Raw genomic sequence first — 19505 nt, 5'->3', positions numbered from 1 at the left:
ACTTGCTATAGGTGAAGATCTCTCACATACCTTGTTTTCAATATTTTTCTGATGGGCTGGGGAAGACGTTACACTGATCTACTAAGGTATCATCTAGACAATTTAATATTATTTATTATGCATCACTTCTCCCACTCACCTGTGACATGTCACTGTTTTTTGTTAAATGCCTTGTCTGATTTTCAGATGAATATGGCAAATAGTCTAATAAAGCAATGATAATGGTTTCTTATGGACATCTTATTCTTATATTTTACTGAGAAATGTGATGCCAAATATGAAGTTTATTCTTTATGTGGTAAAGACATATATTGACAGTTGTTTTTTAAACCAGATTACAGTATGCTGCATACACTAGATGGTGAATCATAAACACTGGAAAGAAAAAAACGTGCTTCCCACTATATATTATAAATAAGCTGCTGTATCCGGAATGCGTGAATAGAGGGTGGGGTCCCTACCCTCCAAAGGAATAAACAGATCTAAATTTGCTTTAATAAATTCTGCATTTTACTGATTATCTAATGTGCGATATTAAGCCACTTCCATATACTTAATCATACTAAGACATAGGGCTAGATTTACTAAGCTGCGGGTTTGAAAAAGTGGGGATGCCTATAGCAACCAATCAGATTCTAGCTTTCATTTATTTAGTGCTTTCTACAAATTGACAGCTAGAATCTGATTGGTTGCTATAGGCAACATCCCCACTTTTTCAAACCCGCAGCTTAGTAAATCTAGCCCATAGTGTACCTTGTTTACATATAGTAGATTTGTCACCTGCATTTCACTTATTGCGCCGGGGTATTTATAACTGGATGGTTAATGCACTTTCAGCTGATCTAAAAATAAAATAAAAATAAAAAAAATACTTTTAGGTCCATTGTGCATTTTATTAAAGTATCATGATTGATAAATGTATTAATCCAAATACACATCATGTCACTAATTTAATATCCTTTACGGTTGTCTGTTAAAACTGCTTTCATAACTGGTTTTAACAGCCATCTTTTCTGAGACTACTATTACTAATCTTTAAATGATGGCTTATTAGTGGTAATATAATTATATATAAGAATACAGCTGAGGATCAGTTATTTCTTTCTATATTTTAACTATTCAAATCTCAGTAAGAAGTAAATAAGTGTCCATCCTATGGCATAAAACACACACGTTTCTTCGGAAGGATATTTAGCCTTCTCACCCAGAACGCTATTTGAAATAAAAGTCCACCAATCAGGAGAGCGCATTGAGGCTCAGTCAATTGCACATCTTTTAAAAGTAAGTTAATTGAATCCTCAGGCACTGGTTGAAAAATCACTTGCTGAAAGTATATACTTCGACAGTAATGCAATAATATCAAATTATCAAAACAAAAAACACACAATAAATAATTTATAATCTTCAGCTGTTAATAGCTAATTTTTGTGAATATGTAGAAAGATTCAACAACCTAATCTCATATATTCTCAGTATACTACATTTCTATTGAGATATAAAAGACCTGAAGAACCTAGGCCTGATTCATTAGGGCATGAATCTGCTGATTTTGAGTGTATCATATGCAGAATCACTCTGAGCATGCATGGAACAGAGACACGGCTGTGAATCAGAGAGACACGGACGTGTATGCAAGAAATATGTGTGTGATAGTGAGTGCAAGGAGCACTTACAACAGCTTCACACTTAGGGGAGTAAAGTGGACCGGGAAGGGGCCTTTTGCCATAGTCAATGTACAAAAGGGGCATGCCAAACTCAAGTGCATGCAACCATGGGCACATGAAGCAGTATGGCAGTGAAAGCAACTTAAAACAATAAACTATTTAGTGCAAATCTGTGCTTATGAACAATTCTTTGATTACATAACTAAAGTAAAAAGTGTAAAATATATACTCTTTAAACAAAAAAAGAATAAAAATTTAATAAATAAGTCTGTTTGAAGTTTTGTGATTCTTCACTTGAGAAGTTTTTGTGAAGTAATTTCTTCTCTTATCAGGATATATCATATGAATAAAAATCACAAACACAAAGCTTAATAGTGTAATCTGTATATATCTTATAATTTTCAAAAAAGCTTTTTAAAATTTAAATATTTTTCTATTTGAACCAATTAATCACAAGTTTCAAAAATAACACACACAGTGACTAGAGAACACCTGGTAGGTGGTTTAAGCTGTATTCACTTTTCACTTTGATAATTGTCAATGTTGTCTCTGGGATAAATCTCAATATAAGAGGGCTATAACCCTTGCACTGTATTTGCAGCAAATATTTTCAAGACTCTAATGTTATAATAAAAGCATATTTTTATGTCAGAGCATATATTTAATAAAAACATATTATGAAAACGAACAGCTTCTGTTCTTTCTTATAAGCTCAAATTTGTGCAGGACTCCAATATCATAATAAAAATATATCCTTTATTACCAGATATATATAAATAAAAAATGGCATCTCAGTACAAATGAACAGCTTGTGTTTCTTCTTGTGAAATCCAATTCCTATACAGGTGTGCGCTTTAGATGTAAAACAGAATCATAGGATATATGTTGTCGCTATACAGCAAATATATGTTCAATGCTGGCAATCAGCTCTCATGGCCCTACGTAACTGGTAATGCACACTAGGACCTGGATCCCCACTGACCATGAGTTTCAATGTAAATTTTATTCAAGGTGTAGGGATTCACAACAAAGTTACGTTTTTTTAAATTCTGATTTCTTCCACACATGTGGATAAGGATTTCTAATCAAACATTACTTAAAAAAATGTTATAAGTAAAACAAATATTTGTCTCTCTAATAGTGCTCTACTTTATACAGATAAGGAAAATGGGACATGTATTTTACTATATTGCACAAAAAGGTATAAATTGCATAACATAAATTGCTGGATACAGATCTTTCATATTATTGCACAATATATGTAAAGTCACAATACACCTTCATCCATAAAACAACCAAACAAGTATATCCACATTAAATTTATCTTTAAGATCCTTAAATTTTATGGATCAAAGATATATATATATACTATGAGAAATGAATTAAAATTAATTCATAAACACTATTTCGTTCTCTCCCTGACTGGGGATTGAACTCTAGACCTTTCGAATTCTAGGTATTTTCTCTATCTTTTATGTCACCTTTCTCCCATATGGTTTACTTTAATTTGTGGATGTACTTGTATTTACAATAAGTTTTCATAACTAGAACCAACTTTTAGATACAATCTGATTTCCTATTTCTTAATTCTGTTAAAAACCATTCAAGTTGAAATCTTTATTTAAACCTTTAGGAGCCAGAGTTCCAAAAGAATAAATAAGCTGCATTTCTGTCTGTGTTAACTTTAAACTACAGTCTGTTTTCAACTAATTCCCTACTACCTTTTTAATCCCATAGAAAGATACTATGGAGTTGATATCACATTTATGTATTTCTTTAATGTGCGCGGATAAAGAATGTAAAGTTTTATGTTCTTTAAATGATCCGCCCACCTCTACTTCAACTGTCTAGAGGTTCTGCCTATGTATTGTTTTTTACAGCTACACTCTATAAATGCAATTCTTAGAATTGCATGTAATGAATTCCTTTATTTGATACTCTAAATTAATTTAGGTGGCTTTTATACTTTGAAACTGATGTTGCTCTTAATATTCTTGCACATGATACAGATCCCACATCAGTGGAACCCCTTAGATATAATAACATTCTTATTCAAATGATTAGAGACATGAATTCGGACCAAGAAATTCCAAAGATTTGGTTCTCTGCTATATATAAATTGTGAATTATCAGAAATAATATATTTTAAATTTGGATCTCTGGTGAGAATTGGCCAGTACTTTTTATTAGTTTTTTCTATCTTTTTAGATTCAGAACTATATTGTGTAATAAATATAGTTCTCTTTTTTTCACTTTGGAGATCAAAAGCGAGTCCCTATCTTTTCTATAATTTTAACCAAGTCACTTTCCTTATACCCCTTAGATATCATTTTTTTTTTCATGACTTGGGCTTATTTTCCAAAGTCCTCCATTTCTTTAAAGTTTCTTTTTATTCGTTGGAACTGACCAAAGGGTATATTTTTTAACCACTTTTAGTGATGATTTCTGTCAATTTCAATATAGGAGTTAGAGTCTGTCAGTTTGTTGTAATTAATGGTAAGTAATTGATTGTTCTTAACATAAATCCAAAATTGGACTTATTTATTGCTAATTATAAATGTTAATTCTATATTTAACTGATAATAATCTTGTACAAAAATTTTGCAATGTCTTCTTCAAACCCTGCCATACGAAGAAGACATTGTCTATGTAACGATATCATAGAACCAGGTTCGTCCCTATGGTAGGATCATTACAAATATATACATAAAAGTAACTTATTTTTCTGCCATATCTCTTGCACCAGCTCTGGGGCTAGTCTAAGTTCTTATCAGTAATAATGACAGTCTCATATATTATTATTATTATTATTATTATTATTATTATTATTATTATTATTATTATCTTTTATTTAAAAGGTGCGAAAAGATTTCTGCAGCGCCATCTCCATCACTGTGCAATGAATTGGAGCTACGGCATTGACCTGCATTGTGATGTCGTCCCATATCCTATCTTTGGCTGAGAGCTGCTGAGTGGTGCAGTGTAGCTTCTCTACCACCAGCTGGACCAGGAAAACAGCTGAAACATCTGTAGTGCTGTCAGCCTAGACAGGAAGTAGCAAGATATAGTGGACCAAACAGTATGTTTTGACCCTGATTTCACTGTTACAAGCAATAGGCTTTTCCTCCCGAAGTAGAGGGTCCCCTCCCATAATGACAACCAATCCCAGAGCAGTCAGTACAGGGCTGAATTTGCTAGGGCGATAGAGTACTCCACCCCCCCCACCTAGTGGTACTCACCCCTGTGCTGAAAGCACTATAGCCCTTCCCACGCCCCTGAGCAGTGTGCGTGGGGTAATAATAGTAATAATAATATTAATAATATATTAAAGTATTTTGTTCCTGGTGCACTAGAATGGCCAGGCTGACATTAAATAGTACTATTACTACAAGCACAAGCTTACTCCACAGCTGCAAGGCCATGCTGGGACTTATAGTGTCCCAAAGAAACATGTAAATACAACACAGACACAAGTGTAAAAATAATTTTTAATCCCATAAATTATAAATTACACACACATTATTGGTCACTTACATCTGTAATACATTGTGTGAATAAAATAAAACCAAAACCCTGATACATGATGAAAAATCAACTGCTAAGAATCCTCCTGCAAAGTAAACTCAAGCATTCCTATTTCTAACAATAACAATGCCTAGCATACTGTAACATACATGAGCTGTACATGGCATGATTCTGTGGTCAGACACCATTTTATTCCGCGCCAATTTTGCATGACGTAAACGGCTTATGAGCAAATTCATCTAGCTACATATCTTGAGATCCTTTCTTTGATGAATTTGGAAGTGTGTGTGTCATATATACACATGCAAGTTGCAATTTATTTCCTTTACAATGTTCCTAACAGGTTGTTGAGTTGAGATTTGTCCCAGGGCTAGAACTTGCTAGTCTTCCCCTGCTCATATATGTACAGAAACTGCAATTTAATTGTGTTTATTTGGTTCCATGCATTAATTATGTTTACCAAAGCTTATTATTATTATAATTATTATTATTATTATCATTATTATTATTATTGTTATTATCCTTTACTTATAAGCTTCCACAAGGTTTCTGCAGTGCTCTATAAAATACAAACAGTGGACTAAACAGGGTATAACATCACATAACTAAAACGAGTAATACCAAAACTCCAGGAGCTCCAAGCATAGCTAGTATAGTGAAGTTGGAGCAGAAAGAAAGGTATAGAGAAAGGAGGAAGGAAGGCACTGCTCATAAGAGCTTACAACCTAAAGGAAGGGCAAACAGCAGGCACAAGGGGGAGTCAGTGGAGAAGATCAAGCACAAGAGAAGCACATAACAGGACAGGGGAAGAGAGAGGTAAGGAGCTTAGCATGGGGAGATGGTTAGGTGGATGAATGATAGGCATTGAGGGACAGGTGAGTTTTAAGTGGCCATTTGAAGGTGCACAGACTAGGAGAGTGTCAGATAGGATTAGGGAAGTCATTCTATTGGAGGCAGGCAGCCCAAAAGAAATCTTTCATATGGGAGTGAGATATGGTGATCAGAGTGGAAGCGAGACAACTGACTGATTGCATGGAACTAAAGGGGGTGTGAATGAAGAGGAGGTTGGAGATATATGGGGCAGTGGAGTGGAAGAGGGCCTTTTAGATGAGGGCGATGAGTTTGAAGAGGATTCTGTAGGGCAAAGGAAGCCAATGTGAAGTAAGGCAGATAGTGGAGGCAGAGGAAGAGCGGCATGAAGGAAGATAAATCTAGCAGCCACATTAAGTATAGAACGAAAGGGGAGCAAGGTAAGAGTGGGGAAGCTGTGAAGGAGAAGGGGCCTGATTCATTAAGGATCTTAACTTAAGAAACTTCTTATTTCAGTCTCCTGGACAAAACCATGTTACAATGCAAGGGATGCAAATTAGTATTCTGTTTTGCACATAAGTTAAATACTGACTGTTTTTTCATGTACCTGCTGCTGAACTGCTACCTAATATTCCATCTTCTGTTATTCACGCTGGGTTGACCCAAGACTTTGGTATAACGGTTATTCATTTTCAAAAGTTGATTTTCTCAGAAACCCCTGCAAATTGCTTGTTTGCTCCAGTACAACTTAAAAAAGCTGTTCTCTCTGAAACTCATGAATACAATACCGCCGGACATCCTGGTATCTCCAAAACTGTGGAGATTCTTTTATGTTCAATCTGGTGGCATTCCCTGCCTCAGATGTCAGGGACTTTGTTCTGTACTGTGAAAGATGTGCAAAAAAACAAAGTTCCCAGAAACTGCCCTTCAGTTCAGCTCATACCATTGTCTATCCCTACGAGACTCTGGACACACCTCTCTATGGATTTTATCATGGACCTACCATCTTCAGCAGGGCACAACACTATATGGGTGGTTTTATTTCCTTGACTAGATTTGCTAGTGCACAGGGTCTAGCATCATTGTTTGTTCAGCATGTCTTCTGTCTTCACAGAGATATTGACTCAGATTGTGACTGTCAGTTTGTTGCTCAATTTTGTAAATCCTTTTGTGCACTTCTCGGGATTACGATCAGTCTTTCATTAGCATATCATCCACAGTCCAATTTACAGGCTGAAAGGGTTAATCAGTCCTTGGAACAACTTCTATGGATGTATAACTCCATAGAAGTGAATTCCACGCCAATTGGTCATCCTTACTACCATGGGCAGAGTTGCATATAATAATTTGTGTCTTTAACTCCACTCGCAACTCTCTCTTCTTCTGCAATTTTGGGTTTCAACCTAGATCAAACTCCTTGTCTTCTCTAAACCCTTCTGGTTTTCCAGAGATACGCTCTATGGCTTCTAGTCTCAGGGTAATATAGAAAAAAGATCAATCTGCCTTGATGCGGGTCTCATTCCATTCCAAAGTGTTTGCAGACTGTCACCATATAGCTTGCGCCTTTAAAGTAAGTCAGAAGGTCTGCCTCTGCACTGGCACAATTAGCTCACACAACCCTGTAAAAAAACTCTGGCTTAGGATCATTGGATCCTTCTCCATCATCAAACAAGTTAATCCTGTTGCTTTGAGGCTGAAACTTCCACGTTCACTGAAGATTCCAAACAAGTTTCACTGTTCTCTTCTCAAGCCCGCTATCTATTCCAGCAAGTGTCGGCACCATCAAACACAGAGTGCTGAATTGGTCAACAGGGATGGACGCCAGGAATTTCGAATAGAAAAATTCTTGATTCTAAGACAGTCCAAGAACAAATCTATTTCCTGGTGAAGTGGAAGGATTGTGACCCGGAAGATATGTTTCTGGCTTCCGCAGAAGCATCTACATGCTGGCAAACTTATCAAGAAGTTCGTCAAACAATTTCCAGGAAACCAGGGTGTCAGGGTTCCTTGACCCCTCCTCGAGGGGAGATACTGTTGCGAGCAGTGGTTCATGTCCAACTGTTCTCACCTGCGTCCTGGCTGTCATGAGAACTGCTGGGATGTCACTTTTGGTATCACTGTCCCTGCCGTCACAATGCAACTTCCAGGACGCCTGTGCAGTCATTGCAGCATCCCGGCATCTGTGGCAGCCAGGCACGTGCACAAACTAGTATAATTAATTAAGCACATTCTGGAGGGTCAATTAATACCATCTGAGCCCAACAGGGCTTAGCCTCTTGGCCGCTTATAGTATCTGTGTGCTGCACAATTGCTGACCAGCTCTGTCCTGTTCTATCCTATGAATACTCTGCATTTGATCTGATTCCTGTTGTGACCTTTGGCTTTGACTTTGACCCTGCTTGAATGCTGATTGCCCTTGACCACTGCCTGTTTACTGTATTACCCCTGTTTGCTACCTGCCCTGACCTCTGGCCTGCTTCCTGGCTATCCTGCCCGCTATGGAGACCAAGACCATTGGACTGTCTTTGGTACCTGCCCTCTGTACTCTGGTTATCCTCCATCCTGAGCAATGGTTATTCTGATAAGCTTTTACTTCCCTAGAGCTAAGTCCTGGGGACACCCGAGTACCTCCAAACAAGTTAAGTTATTAGCCTGGTTCTAAAAGCTTATCAAGTAGCCATTAGCCTACCATAGATCTTGACTTTCAGCTTTTTGTGATCTTCTTTTGCTTCACTTATGTTCTTCTCCTCTTCTATTTACTGCTACCATTTGCAATAGTAGACAATGTCCTTCCTGACTAGCTGTAGTAAGCCCCAGATGATAACTGACACTATAAGGACAGCTGTTATTTCTGACTACCTGCTATGATTTCTTGAGTTTCGTGTTGTCACATGTAGTAGTGCAACCTGGAAGCACCAACACAAAGAATGATATAGAGAGTTACAATCACACATCTGAGTATTTTGACCACTTTTCTCCAAAAGAAAGCTTAATATCCTGCTTACTTGTTTTGGAAACTAAACCTAGGTCACTCAGGCCAAACAGGCAAATGGGTATCTAGGCTATTATTATTGCATGTTACACCTTAATGCTGCTGCTGCTACTAATATACCTATTTTTTTTATTTAAAACATATTGATGGTCTTCACTGCCCCATAGAGTCTGGTACAACATACAACTGCACACAATTAGTTTACACCACACAGAGCAATCCAATGAACCCTCCTTGAGATGATTATGAATAAATTAAAATATACTCAGAGGCTGGCACTCACACATTAACAATCATAAATTCAATGAGAAAAAAGGGAGAGGAAAAATGTGTATCACTGAGGCACTCCTTGGCTAAATACATTTTAAATTTAAAAATGTCAATCTTTATTTATACGCATTAAAATACTTTTGAATGGAAACTCTTTATTGATATTCAGACTTATATTGAAATAATTAAAAATTGATGAATGCATATGAACTGAAAATTTTTATAGTAACAGTTAAAATGGCTGAAAAGAACTTCCAACCATGTCTTTGTCGCAGATTATTGGTGTATATCACATGAATTCATGAACCAATAATCTTCTGCTAGGTTATAATAATGCTATAACATAATTGAAAACCACCAATAAAGTATTTATTGATATGTATTACATTTTTATGTATGAATTTATTGTATCTGTTTCATTGGTTGTCATAGACAGATAATCAGCAAATACAAGTAATAGGTCAGGGAGAGTAATATCTATATGGATAGACCATTGATAATATTCTATTTGTGTTTTTCTTTTCTCTTTTATCTCAGTAGCCCTATGTTACAACAAGAGCCACTCCTGTATTCAAAAGACATACTTTTCTCTCTTATCTCAGTGGCTCTATGTTCCACTATGCGCTACTACTGTTTGCAATAAACATAGGGATAAAAATCTCATCACACCCCCATATATTCTATCTAACATCTGGTACTAACAATGCTCTAAATTTAGAAACAGATCGGTTTGCCTGTATGTTTGATTTCCCGCGAAAGAGACACACTGGGTCCAAGGAGTCCTATCGCTGACCTAACTACATTCATTTTCTCATTATTAAGCTATAGTATACATTTAAGACGCAGAATGACAGCGTTAGTGGTTAGAAGTCAATGCGCGTTTCACTATAGGCTTAATCGTAGCAAACTGAGGGCAGGCTCTGATAGGCCTTATTTAGTAGACAAATCAGCAGTAGTAAAGTGAAAGTGAAATTCATTTCACTTTCCCTCAATTACTACTGCTGATCGGGACTGAGAACCATTGTATGGATTGTGACATTAAGGACTTTCTATGGAATTTTATCCACTTTATTGAGGATAGCCTGTGTAAGCCTCTCTCATTGTGGATACACATTAGCATTTTTATGATGTTTTAATTTAAACTGCCGTGCTGTCTCCAGCTGATTTTTTTTTATTGCTTTTTAGTTTCCTTGTATTTTGGTTAAATTAAATCCATCTTTTATTCATATAATTTTGCACAATTTATGTCATACAATACCTTTATATCCATTATCGATATTTCAACTATCATTTAACCAATTAGTGAACCCTAGGTAATTGAGCGCATACAGTGGTCATATAAGTTTTGTTTATTATACAGGAAGGGATTCCTGAGTATTGCTGCTCTTTCCGGATAGGAGTTGAGCGCAGTTAGTTTTTCTGTTTTATATATGTTATATAGTAGAAACCCCGCCTTCCTCTGAGATGTCATAGGTAGTAAAGTGTATTGGAAACATGTCATGTGATAATTCTGTTAAAGCGTCTGTGATCATGTGACAATTCTATTGAAGCGTCTATACCTCCTCTAGACATTCTATTGATTCCCACACACAGGAATCTCCACCACTATTGTTTAGATGACCAAGACTATTAATGTGTATTGAATTTAATACTATTCAAAATGTTATATTTATGGAGCCCATCTATTATTTGGAAAATTGCCTTGGGGTAGAGACAATACATAATAGGTCACAAAGGTAAATAACCCACAGTGTGGAAAATTACTGTATGAAAAAATCTTTACAGAGAAAATTAATAAGTGAAATAAGGAATATAATTTTTGTTTAAATTAGAACAGATTAAAAGGAAATAATGTGAAATATAAGGACAGGATTTCAAAAAGGGTGCTGACATTATATATAAGTTGATGTGAAAAAAGTTGAGGGATGATAACATCCAAAGTGAATTTAAGGTGATAAATAACTAGAAAAAAACAAAACATAAAAAATGGGTGAGATTAAGTGAAATAACATTAAGGTAAACCTGCAATAAATATAAGGATCTATTTGTTGGGATTAATTTGTTTGTAAAAAAATTAAGTGAAACAATTGCATGGAAATAAAACACATATAACATAAATAAACCATAGTACCTTAAATAATCAGCTGATATTAAATTCTGGAAAAAGTACAGTATAGTTGAGATGTAAAATTAAACCTAACTACATTATTTTTTTATCTACTAACAAATAAAAGCATTAAGGAGATTATGGTTTGTTTTTTTTACATGCATTGGCAAAAAATATAATATATTCAAAACATGCTTAATTTCCTTATAGATGGAAAAAACAATTTAATGATGCTTCACTGGAAAGTCCGGATTTATAATCATAAATAGCTCTTCCTCTCTCACTCCAACTTCCTGAAACATTTCTGTACGATTTCATCGAAGCAGTCCTGAGTTTCACATGCTAAAAATACATTAGCAAACTTTTTAGCACAAATGAGACCTGGAAATTATTTTATATCAGCAGATATTTGTAGATGTTCCTCACTCCATGGATGATGATGATGATACCATTTAGACTAAAAGTAGCAACAATTGATTAATGTCATACACATTGTATATCCTAGTAATTCTGCCAGCTTGTGGATTTTTGTCATTGAATAGAAGACTTTTCTATTACATATAGATGAAAGTGTACTACATTTTTGAAATGTAAATGCCTAAATTCGTAACAAGTCTTGGGGGCACTTAAGATACCAGGTCAAGAGAAGAAAAAAGTATTTCAATAGAAAGCACTTATTGACTAAAAACGTAAAAAATAAATATGTATTGGAAAGCATAAAAAACAATCCACCTCTCTCTCATGTGAGGCAAAATATAAGAACAAAACAAGTGAAGAGTGCTATATTTGTGAATAAACAGGTAAAATTAACAAAAACAAAACTATGAGCCATCTGTTTCACCGATGGAAATATTTAACTTAGATAAGTATTGCACAATGATTCAGTAATTTCAAAAAGTACCTTGAGACAGCCCTCTAAATAGTGTATTGGATAAAGCAAACACAAATGGCAGAGTAAGGTAGCTGCAATTAGTTTAGATAATTGCATACATAATTTTATTATTTAAAAACATGTACATAAAAAGGCACACATAAAAAATCATCTTAATTAGACAACACATCTAATAGGTTCTCTATAGTTTCTACCATTAAATTAATGCCCACTAAGTTCTAATAACCAAACCCTCTCCTGTCTGGGAATAGCAATTGTGATTGGAGGCTTCTGTAGTATATACAGCCTGAGACATTAGTGTGACTCTCTGTATGCTATTGAAGTGTTAAACTGTAGTAGACGTGATATAAATAGCCCAAAGTAACGTCTGTAAGGATGTGATTAAACAATAATATTTTCAGGTAAGAGTATGGAAGTAGTGAGTTTATGATAACATTTTTAATATGCTCTATTTCAAGTTTGGTATTGTTGGTAGGAAGATGGAATCAGTCACTTGGAGTGGACATGTGGAAATTATTTAAGTTGTATGAGTTGCTTGTAACAATTGCTGCTTGGGCAAGCTGTCACAGCACCTGCATTTTATAAATAAATAAAATGCAGAACATAAGATTTCTAGCCCTGTAGTGGATGGAGAGGGGTGGAGGTCAGTGGAATACCAGCATGAACCCTCAGGAACTTTTCTCAAAGGGTTTGTATGTGTGTCTGAAAGTTTTAAAGTAATTCCCCACCATTGCTGAATATAAATGTGTTTTCTCTATGTACAATCTGTGACATAAAGTAGTGATCAACAGCTTCGAAAAATAAATAGTAGATATAATGTGCATGGTGTGTTGTGGATTATTTGAAAGCTAACAGATCCACCTGAAACAGTTTATAGCTGTCAGCATCAGTACCAAGAACATGAATCTCATATTGTTGCAATATGTGACCCTGGTTTCTAGATACATGTGTTGCACATAAGGAAAGTACATTGGAAATATCTGAATGGAACGGGTATATTGCAAGCATTCTATGAAGCGGAAGACAATAGCTCTGCTCAAAAAGTTCAGCTAGCTGTGCTGAATAATATTTACAATTGAACCACTGCAAAATTGTTAATATTATTAATATTAATTAATATTGTCTATTTTTTTTCATATGACAGAATATTTCTTGCTAGTTTATTGCTAGAGATGAAGTTGTTATTTAATTTCGCAGTGTAAAAAGTCCTTGCAGAGGTGCAATGTTCTGACAATTTAATCTTCAAGTTCTGCTTTTGCTTCATATCATGGAAAGGCAATTCTACACTCAATTTGTGAATTATCCATTTCATGGAATTTATAATCTATAATGCTGGTAGGGGAACAGTGTGAATTGATTATGCTCTTAGGTGTGGTTGGGGTATAATAAGGAAGAAGTCTGGGCAGAGCAAAAATAATAGTGGAATCTGAAGGGGAGCAAAAATGATAGGGGGAATTTCGCTCAATTCTGCCAGAGAAATGCAGAATACAACATCCTTTGAATTGATCTTGTTTAATAAAATAAAACTACAAATTGCTCAAGCAATACATTAACATCCTAATGTTAGAGCTAAAACAAATGCTGATAGATGGATCTAATATACCCCTGGAAAGCTGATGAATATGTTTGATTGGTGGATTATTAGCTAGCCATGTAATCGCGAACAATGACATATATTTAGAAATGTAATTTACCTTCAATTATGTACAGTTGTGTGATGACAATTATTTATTGTGCTTCAAGTTATTTTTATTTAACCCTATATCCTAGTTATATTCATCTAGTGATGAATGCGGCTAAATGCACCACCAGTAAAATGCTTGTTATTTATGAACCCTTTGAATTGGTGCTGAAGACTGGTACATAACTTTGAGGTTATCTAAAAATTAGAAAAATCTATTAACACATGTAAGCACCCTATTTAGCGCTACATAACCTGACAAGAGATATACAGCAGGGCCATCTTTTCCATTGGGCACGATGGGCAGCTGCCCGGGGGCCCCACGGGCAAGGGGGCCCCATAGGCACGGCTTGTAATGAGAATAAATAATCCTGCAAAAGAAAAAAACCTGCAAAAAAGACCTTCAAGGGTCACTGAGCAAGTACATCTATCTATCTCTATCTCTATATATCTATATCTATATCTGTATCTGTATACATCTATATATCTATATCTATATCTAGGGGCCCCGGTGCACTGCTTTGCCCGGGGCCCATAATGTTGTTACGATCGCCCTGATATACAGCACTCCCTTATAATACACTTATGTATTATTAAGTAGTCCACTGCACTACCAGCTGAGATTATACTAGGAATTGGAAACTCAGTTATTGTACCTCTGCTGGGTGAAGCTGGGGTGCGGATATGAGGTGCAGTCACATTTCGGGCTGAGTGGGCAGCAACAACTTAGGCTGTGTGAGCTGCCTAGAAAAAGATTCCCCTTGGCTGCCCTGGGGGGGAAGAAGTATTCATAATTGAAGAGTGACAAAAGAGGAAAAAAAAGCTTATTCTTTGAAATGTACAGCAAAAGTTACAGGCCTCCGATTGATTGGGACATATTGCTATTGATATGTTGGAGAGCAATCTGACATGCTCTGATTGTGGTTATAAAATCTACTTCATTGTAAATGCATATTTGTTTTACTACATATCTAGCTAAAGCAATAATGTGATCTATTGGGAGTTCACCATTCCTATTCACCATTGTTTTAATTAGATTTATTACAGTCTGGCATAGGGTTATTAAATAAATAAGAAAAATAAACATACGTATTCTTCTTTATTAAGGGACTCTGCCAGTTTATGATAACTAAAACAATTCACTAAGCTCCCAACCCAAACACTGGTTTACTGAGTTAAAAATAAAAAATAATGTTAATTTATTAACTATCATTAAACTAATGCTATTAATCAACTGCCCTCACATATGTCTAAGAATATAATAATCCCTCTTTTTAAAATTTGAGCTCTGATGTGCAGGGTTCTCTACCCTATATCTCATCTCTGACCCTCTGTTTTGTGTTTGCCCGATTTCCATTCTCCTCTCCTTCCCTGTCTTTTCCACAGGAAAAGTGCCTGAAGACCGTGATAACCGTAAACTAGGTGAAATAAAACTAGTGCAATTAAACATGTGTGCTTCTAGAGAAAAAGGAAATATGTGATTCCCAATATGAGTGGGTACGAGGCCTTAGGGGAAAAGGCAGCCCCCTGCCTGTCTGTGAGAAAATAGAAAGAATAATAAAGTACATATGAATTAAACAACCTAAATGGCTGCATCTGTAACAGTGCAGTGGAGAAGTGATCATAAAAATTTATGAAAAAACATTTGCTACTAGGCAAAAGCATCTTAACAACAAAGCATGACATTGTATAAACAAGGGGAAAGATATGTATTTGACGCTTACCTAAAAGGAGGGTCAGAAATGCAATTCACAAGGGTTATTGTGCAGTAGAGCTCTGGAAATCCCCTCCAGTGTCTTGTCTAAGGCGTGAAAGGTTGACCCGGTGGATCGAGACATTCCCCTTCTTTTGTGTGCAAATTGACTCTTGTTGGCCTTCCACTTCGACTATCAGGTGGAAAGGAAACCCCCATTGATATTTGTATATATTGTCTCTAATAATACGGGTCACTTCCCTGAAATCAGTGCGTTTAGCAATCTTGAAGACGCAAGATCTCTGAACACCTGAATGCAGCAACCGTCGAAGAATATATAAGAAGAGTTCCTAACCGCAGAGGAGATGATGTCCTTAGTCTTAAAGGATAATAAACGCAGGATCACTTCACAGGGAGGATCAGTTTACTTCGGGCGAGGTATCAGAGGCCGGTGTACCCGCTTTTTCTATATTAGATGGTTAGATAGTGTAGTGTCCAATGAACAGAAGAATTTACTCACACATTCTTCTAATTTTTTTAGTTCAACTGATTCAGGAATGTTACGTAAGCGAAGATTGTTACAGCGTTCTCTATTTTACAAATCCTCCAATTTCTCTTTCAGAAAATCATTTTCCTTTAATAAATAGTCCAAGTCCTGGGATGTTTCATTTTGGAATTTTTGAGAACTGTAGTTCTTTTGGATATTGTGATCATTTCTGATTTGAGTTCTCCTATTGCATTTTGAAGGTCTGCAGAGAAGGAGTTAGTGTGGTCTACAATTAGGTTGTGTAATTCGGCAAATTTGGCTTTAGTGGAATGGACCGTAGTTCTTGGAGGGTCTGAGTCACTTTGGGCCCCTTGGGTGGAGTGGGGAGATAAAGAGGTAGTTGTTTTGTCTTGACGAGAGAAGTGCTGCGTAATTTTGCCAACCGTACCCCAGCAACCTCTGCCAGCGGGTTTATTCCTGTTGTGGACAATGCCTGGTTGTCAAGTATTGATTATGTAGCAGACAGGCGGGGTCTGGATGAGCTAAGTGGACATTAGAGTCTGCAGTATGTTAAGTGGAAGAAAAGAGTGCTGTAGGTGACCTGCTGCTAAATTCACATATGGGAGCTTCCGCGGGCTTGAGAAGCTCTATTTTCTAAGATCGTTCAGTATTATTATCATAGTTTGGTAAGGCACCTCAGTGCTTCACAGCGCCGTACAGTAGGGAAGAAAAAAACATACGTAAAACAAGAACAGACAAGGCAGACAAAATGAATGGAGACATCACAACAAAGGATATAGAGGACCCTGCTTTCATTCTTAAGGGAAGAGGGCACAGTTGAAACAAGAGGAGCGAGTGTGGCTCAGAGTGGAGATTGGAATAGTTGTGAGGATGCATTAGTGTGAATAGTGTTATCGAGGATAAGGTGACTTCTAAAAAAGAAATGGGTTTTCAAAGAGAATCTAAGGATTTGAAGGCTGTGGAAAAGTCTGATTGAGCATGGTAGGGAATTTCATAACTGGGGAGCAGCACGGGAGAAATCTTGCAGATGGTAGTGAGAGGTCGTTATCAGAGACAAGACAAGGTGCAGGTCCAAGGTAGATCTAAGAGGGCTGGAGGGAGAGTATTTTAGTATGAGATTTCAGATGTATGCAGGGGTATTGTTGTTGAGGGTCATTTCACCAGGTAGGTAAGGGTGAGTAATTTGAATTTGACTCTGGAGGACACAGGGAGCCAGTGTAGGGATTTGAAAAGTGGCGTAGGTGATGTGGAGCAGCGAGAGAGGAAGATCAGTCTTGCAGCAGCATTTAGGATGGATTGAAGTGTGGATATATGGGTGTCAGGAATGCCAGAGAGCAGGAAGTTGCAATTGTCAAGACAGGAGATGATGAGAGAATGGATAAGAGTATTGGTAGCATGTTGAGTAGGAAAAGGACGTATTCTGGCAATGTTTTTAAGGTGCAGTCGACAGGACTGGGAGAGAGTCTGGATGTGAGGAATAAAGCAGAAGGCGGAGTCAAGTGTGACACCAAGGCAGCAGGCTTGTGAGACTGAGGAAATTGTGGTGCAATTAACAGTGAGATTTGAGGGCAGGTGGTGACTCTGGCAGGAGGAAAGATAATAAGTTCTGTTTTGGACATGTTGAGCTTTAGGTAGTGTTGTGACATCCATGTGGATATAGCAGAAATACAGTTGGTTACACGAGATAATATAGAAGGAGAGAGTTCAGGGAAGAGATATAGATTTGGGTGTCATCAGCGTAGAGGTGGTATTGGAGGGCAAATGAGTAAGTTAGTGCCCCAAGAGAAGAGGTGTACAATGAAAAAGTAAATGGCCAAAAACAGAGCCTTGTGGAACCCCAACAGATAGTGGGAATGGAGGGGAGGATGTGCCAGAGTTAGAAACACTAAAGGAGCGGTTCGATAGGTATGATGAAAAATTACCTCCCAAGGTAGTATGGAAGTGCAGGGGACAAATTAACACTCAAAGACCGAAGTGGACACTGAAGCGAAAAGCCAACAGCAGTCCATTTTTGGTATTTGTATTAACTGTGTCAGCTCAGGTGCATAGACTACAAAAGCCAGATCTATACTTGCTGTTAGTGTCAGGTGATGTCTGAGTCCTCGGGCATTGTGTTGCTGGGCAGAAAGCAAGCGCTGACCAAATCTTGCTCTTCAGATGATATAGGCAGAATTCCTCCCAGGCTCAGGAGTCCTCACACAATCCATAGCACTTTGGACCCAATGGAGCATTTCCCCGAACTGGGGATAAGGATGATCCCAGTGAGGCAAGATGACCCCACGATACTAGGTGTGTTGCAGTCAGCCGGGAAGCTCCGCCCCCATGGGAACTGAAGCATCAAAGGTTTTTACAGCACCACACTCCGGGGCTGTAGAACCGGAAGTAGGCCTCTTACCTCGACCACGTCGCGGACCAGAGCAGAATTCGGCCCGGAGCACTGGTGCAGGTCGAATATGTCAGGATAGGTGCTCGATCAGTCAAACAGCTCTGGCCAGGTGAGTGAGGCAGGGAGGGCACCAGGTCATGCCGGGACAGATCAGGCTCGGGAGATGTAGGCAGCCAGCGTCAGCGGAGAGTTCTTCTCCCGAGGTCGGGATCCCCAAGGAGATGCACACTGGGTACGAATCCAGGTGGAGACGGTGGGAGCGAGCAGCGCTGGGTAGGCCACAATCAGACCTGCACAGCAGATTTGCAGACATGATTCATCTCAGTAACAGCCGGATGCCCACAACTTCCCCTGACTGGTGAGGGTGGGCTTGGGCTTGAAATAAGACAGGAATCTGTAGAATTCACTTATATATGAGACTCGTTGAATGACACATTCCCAGAATGCGTCCATTCAGCATGGGCCCCAAGCCACGCCCCCTGTCCTTGTCTTTTCTTATACTGAATTGTTTTTGTATGCCATGAGATTTGTTCTGTTAATTGCATTTGTGCATTTTTTTATTCTGCTTATCTGTACCCATTTTTCACATATGTATTTATTTATGTAAACTTGTAATCTTGTTGTATGTTCTAACACTCTATGGTGCTGCAGAAGACTTGTGAAGAAGAAGAAAGAAGAAGAAAAGAAAAAAAATACCTACCAACTCAATGGTTTAGGGCATGGAAAGTGTTCCCTTATATCTTAGGTTTTGTAGTTCAACCTTGTTTCTTTCTAATTGTTTATTTTCTTAGAACTAATTCCCAATATTCATAAATTAACCAAGTGGAGTTACGTTCATATATTTATTTAGTTCATTTAAAATTTAAAAAGAAACCTTAGGTCCCATGGGAATACCTTTTTTATTTTAAAATGATTGACACTGTATGTTTTTCTCAGAAATGTTTACAGAATGCAAACCAAGCAGGAATACAAAGATA

The sequence above is a fragment of the Mixophyes fleayi genome, chromosome 2 (genome assembly GCF_038048845.1).
Source record: "Mixophyes fleayi isolate aMixFle1 chromosome 2, aMixFle1.hap1, whole genome shotgun sequence".
Taxonomy (NCBI): domain Eukaryota; kingdom Metazoa; phylum Chordata; class Amphibia; order Anura; family Limnodynastidae; genus Mixophyes; species Mixophyes fleayi.
The sequence above is the reverse complement of the archived record's forward strand: the minus strand, read 5'-3'. Positions refer to the sequence as shown.